Genomic DNA, 6,000 nt, shown 5'->3' with positions numbered 1-6,000 from the left:
GTTCATTGCAAAGGGAGATTTAAATTCTACATATTTTAATGGGATATTTTTCATCCTTTCAGTCCAATTTTGCAAATATAGCAAAAAGTGAAAAGCTGTGATATCTGTTTTTACTTCTGATGTGCTGTTTTCAGGGATGAAAGCCAAACAGAATGGAAGCCAGCTTCAGTGAGTGAGGTGCAGGTATTCATGTAGAATCAGATGAAGTGGAAAAAAATTACATTCATGTCTTGCAAAGTGTGCATGTGATGTCTCACACTGTAAACTCTGCCAACCTTCATATATTGTGAAAAGAGACTGTACTGCTATATTAATAATGTCATTATTCTCCTCTGAAAAACACAGCTTGGGTTCAAGGGCTCCTGTTCTTGCTCATGTACATTTTTGTTCACTCAAGTGGGTTATCAGTAAAAATAAAAAAAATAAAAAAAGAAGAAGGATGTTTCAGTAAAACATTTTCTCCCAAGAGATTATGTTAACTATGAAGAGAGCGCAAAGAGCAACAGATATCAGTAATCTCCTTGAAATATTTTATTTATTCATGAAGTATTAAAACTTGTGATGTGTTGTACTTTGGGGATCTCTTGCAATGAGAGAATATAATAATTTTATGAGTGTATGTTCACCTATAAGATCGTTGTTGCACTTGTTTTCCTTTGTGAGTTTTCATGGCCGCTGCAGAAACCTCAAAGTAAAGGCAGGGTGGGTTATTCAGTTGGTTCCAATTTGCAAGCCTACAAATTTCAACTTTCAAAAGATGTGTTGAGGTAAAGTCGATTAGCTGAAAATTCCTTTGTGAATGTCTCTTTGCTTCTGTGAAAATTTTGCCTCTCTTTTCAATAGCTTAGCCAGACGTGAGTCACGGCATCAAGGTCGGCCTGTGTTCACTTTGTCCAGATTTGTTTGTGCTCTCTCTCTCACTCTCTCTCTCTCTCTCTCTCTCTCTCTCTCTCTCTCTCTCTCTCTCTCTCTCTCTCTCTCTCTCTCTCTCTCTCTCTCTCTCTCTCTCTCTCTCTCTCTCTCTCAAGTTATCTGGAACCTACCGCATTATTCATCTACAGGTAACACCATGTATGTCTTTCCTGCTGCTAAATTACTTTTTTTTCTTCCTGCAAATCTGTTGTGGAGAGGTCTTCCTCTGGCACTCGGTGCAGCAAAGCTGCTGTGAGTCATTTTGCTGCATGCCTACATCTCTTTTTCTCTCAATTTCTCTCTCTCCCTGTCTGGTGTTTATTAATTTAACACCACCTGCCTGGTCCTTGCCAAATGAATCTTGGTCCTTTCATACCAATAATGGTGACTAAGAACAGCTCGGGGAGTTCTCTGAACATGCTGTTTGTGTTGTTGGAGGTGGTGAACAGCAGGGAAGCCTCCGCTGGATTAAAATGGGCATAGTGTCACCAGGACGTTATTCAATTTCCTGGGATGATCGAAACACAAAACAAAAACCTGTATGGATCTAACTGCACAGGCTTCCTTAAAAAAAAAAGATTTATTTTCCGGTATAACTTGCATTCAGTTTTATGAATATGCAGGCCAGATTAAACTACTCTCAAAAAGTTAATCTTAAGAAAAAGTAAAAGGTGTCAGTTCAACATTTTCAGGATGTTTAGCAGAAGCTGCAAAAATGGAAATCTGAAACATGACTAAAACATGAGCAGAATGCCTGTCCTGCTGTTTGTCTACTGTAAGTCTTCTCAATAAAATGAGGAAAGATCTCATCACACTTTTTTCTTCTGGCTTTTTTTTAAATTTTCTTTGAAAAAAAATTCCAAAATGAGTAATACATTTCATTTACATTATGAATCCTCAATGTACTTTATTCTACACTATCTACTCTAGTCCTGTGTGATTTATACAGGTGATATGATTTATAGACTTCAATGACCTCAGTCACGTTTTGCTCGCTCTCGTGCATCTTCCAAACAGACTCCTCTTTGAGTCTTGAAGAGACGGAGCAACCTGTACTGACACTAATCCAGAGCCTATTACTGTGTCTGCAGCCACACAAAGCAGGACAGGTACAAGTAGACAAAGAACGATCAAAAAAGGAAGAAGTATTGTAGCAGGACATCATTGTTGAAAGACAAATTGGGCACCACTGTCATCCATGGTAAAGTGGCCTGTTCCTTCCTCTGTCTTCTATACCGCTTTATCTAATTCAGGGTCGCTGGGCACTGGGGTAAAATTGTGAGGCGAACCCTGTTCAGGTTGCCAGTCTGTCACAGCAAGAGAAAACAGATAAAGACTGTACCTCTACTTTTATTCATGTTTCTATCTAGTGCATGCACAAGGCTAACAGTGAGATACTAAAGCATAAAAACCCTTGTAACATGATGTAACTCCCTCCGCCAGCAAAAACATCCGTTTCCATGCTGTCATTCATTGTCCGTGTAGAGGGACTAAATATAAGTTTGGCTCAGTCAGACAGTTTGTTGACACACTGTCAACCTGTGTTACATGAGTACAGTAACAGGCCATCGAAAAGGAATCTGTCAGTTTTAAGGTTTTAAGGGTATTTTTGATGGATAGGGTGACGTACATAACAAATTCTAAAGTATATCGACTGATTGTCAGTCACGGGTGTATTCCTGGTGTCATTCCATTCCACTTAGGAGAAAGGCAGAAAGGCCCCCAGGCCTTGGCGCTGAAAGTCATACCAGTGCACTGTGTTAAATCCATGATAAATTAAGGTAGTTAGTAGGCTACATACAACATTGAAAAAGTTTTGAAAAAAAAATGACTAATTGATCAAATGATGAAAGAAATAACTTGTTGATTTATGAATGTCGTAATTTTTTGATTGCTAAATCAACATCAATGCAAAAATATTGATTCTTAAATTAGCATGAACATTGAACAGTTCAATAAGGTGAGTAATTTCAAGATTAAAGGATCGTTGCTTGAATGACAACAACCATGTTACAATTATGACATCCAGCAGTCTGCCTTTATATCGGTATCTACTTCATCATTATCTCTATATTGGTCTGGCAGAAATGTTTTTCATTATTGATTAGATCTATTCCATGCAGTTAAAGTTTAGCCAACAACTTCATTTTTCCCTGCCAGGTGTTGCTGCATATTTTTTATTCCACGTGCAGCCTCGTTTAAACTGTTTTTGGTTATTATGGTGTATTTGAGGCAGGCTGAACTAGTGCAGTTCATTTATATGGTTCCCCCAATAGACCCGAGACCTCTTTACAAGAGTGGTGTGCTGTCAGTTTTGTGAGGAGTGATTTGCAGGTGCAGGTCATAGTAATTGGCTTTGGACAAACACCTGCCTTTTCTTTTTCCTCTCATGTGTCTGCCCTACTTCTGCACTTTGCTGTCAAAGCAGTGAGGCTGGATTCACAGAAATGAAGAAATGAAACTACAACCAACCATGGTGGAAGAAAGAAAGAAAGAAAGAAAGAAAGAAAGAAAGAAAGAAAGAAAGAATCTTGAACCCTCCTTCTGCGATTATTTTTCTTTCAGTCTGCCGCTCACATCAAAGCTGTTGCAGGTGCACAGAATCAAGCTGACTATGTGAGCAGCAGTTCATTCAGATGGCCTCTCAACGACATGCTTATTGGGCAAGACAAAAGCTGCAACACACAGTGCCCAGCTGACACGTTATACAAGCATCTGTACACCGGATGGTCATCTTTGGAGTTCACTACTTGTGCAGCCTGCACAAGTAGTGAACTCCACAGATGAAGTAGTGATATTGCACAAGTAGTGATATTTTTTGCATTTCTGGTGCATGCTGGCTCACACCACACTTATGTTATCATGCATGTCTGGCTCGTCTTGTGTATGCATGTTGTCAACTAATCAGCCTTTTTGTCTTTTACTTTTGTGTCCTTATCCTTTTTTTCCGCACACATCATTGGCATTTTTGCATGAAAAAAAGACACCAGTATATGGCCATATACAATTTGTCTCATTTAGAAATCGTCTCTCTGCTGGTTTACATTAGGATCCACACAAAGGGGCATCAGCAGAGCAGCTTCGTTCAAAAACAGCACCATCTAGGGTTCAGACAGCTTCATAGCTGCAAGCAACAGGGTTCCTCCAAGCAGAAGCAGCAATGGTCCTTCTGTGCTTTTACAAATGTCAAGTCTTGTCATTTCGATGCCACTTAAAATCAGATTGACTTTTAAGATAGAAACACGGGGACCATGTAAAAATATTTGAAAAAAATGATCCTCTAAGGTACAAGATTTGCGATGAAGTGATGTGATTGTCCAGCTTTTCCAGCAACAATAAATAGCAAAGCAACATGTCACTGACCCACTTTACAGAGAAAAGGAAATCCAGTGATTCAGCCATATGTAGGAATCACCTTTGTTTCAACATACTCAAGCCATTTTGTTGGGTCAACGAGTGCTTTCCGTGCCTCCAAAGTATCTTTATATTTTGAGGGCTGTTCATGATTCTGTGGAAGAGAAAACGGAGGCGGGAGGTTCAAAAGTGCAGTGGTGATTCCTCAAAACTTTTTTTTTCTTTCACAATGACTTATATGGACATTTGTTTATATAACCATGCCTGTAGCAACCCACGCCTCCCTCTTAAATGAGCACTGGAATCCAGAAGGTACTTAAGGTTCAAGCAGGCGAAAGCAGCAGGATGAGATAGGATTTTTTAGAATCTGATCATTGTTTTTGGCCAGAGTTGTTTATTTATTTAATGACACTCACATTAGCACCATGCATGCTCAGCTGTAACGGTGGAGACTTGACAGCTCAGATCCAGTAGCTGCAGGTAAAATAAACATGTTTCATTCAAGTTAAGCAGGGGTCAATCTACAGACTTTATATTTATTGTCATATTTTCTCAAACTTAAAAAAATCTATTTTCCAATTGTTTCCAACCGACATCATCACCATCATATTAACTCAATACATCTGCCCTATACCCTCATGGAAATCCTCATGGAGGGAAGCTACTGAAGAATTGACTAAACTGCTCATGTGCTGGATATTTAATTCATTAAATTTCACAACTGAGTTTGTTTTCTGTATCCTCATTGATAATGGGGAGGAGAGCTTCTCCTTAAACACTTTAAGAATTCTCTCCACCTTAAAGGAAACTATTGTGTGATTGATTCATTCTCTCAGCAAACTTTCTGTAAGTGCAAGACCCACATTTATGAATAATACCAAATGAAATAAAATCAGGATAATGGAAGGCTTAGAAAGACCTGTAATGTAGTATAATTACAATATACAGTAGCCAATAATATATTGAGGCGCAGAGCATTGTGGGTTGAAATTGATATACTCTGCAGCAGAGAGCCAAGGCGTGTGGGATCGAGTCATGGTGGATTGCAGGTTGACATTATTTATTGTGTTATGATCCCAAAGATGACATTTTACAGTGACACATTCGACTCGTACGTATATGTGAAGAAACACAACTGCTGTCGTCCTTACTCACGGTGGCGCCGTCATAAGTCTGCTTTGATGACTTCACTGCACGATACTATCACAACAAACACAGCTTGTCTCTTTACTGTCTAAAATATTACACGCTGCGGCTCATCGGGGAGACAAGGTGGGATCTTCTGACACACTCAGATGACAGTTTGACTTCAATAGGAGGAGATAAAAAAGCGTTTGGTTAGAGATCGTCATTACAATAACACTTTCTGAGAGAGGATGAAAGCAAAGGGGTTTTCGAACAAATACAAACCTCAAGATGGCAGCTTAGTTTCACAAATACTTTCCCCCTGGCTAATAATTACAAAATACATAGAGATTCAGTATTGCACATATGGAAAAGGGAAGGAACTGAAAAAACAATTCACTCATTTCCAGCTTGAACGAGAGAGTTTTAGATACATGTGCTTTATGAATATGATATACATGATACCACTATTTTCAGATTGTATTCACATGGATGTTTTTACAGTGAAAGAATATCCTATCTGTTCCTCACATATAAAACATTTCTTGAGTCAAATGATGAATCATGTAAATGTATGAGGTTGGCACTGGTTCAAAGTGGATAATGTCA

This window comes from Blennius ocellaris (genome assembly GCF_963422515.1).
Source record: "Blennius ocellaris genome assembly, chromosome: 20".
Lineage (NCBI taxonomy): Eukaryota > Metazoa > Chordata > Actinopteri > Blenniiformes > Blenniidae > Blennius > Blennius ocellaris.
The sequence above is the reverse complement of the archived record's forward strand: the minus strand, read 5'-3'. Positions refer to the sequence as shown.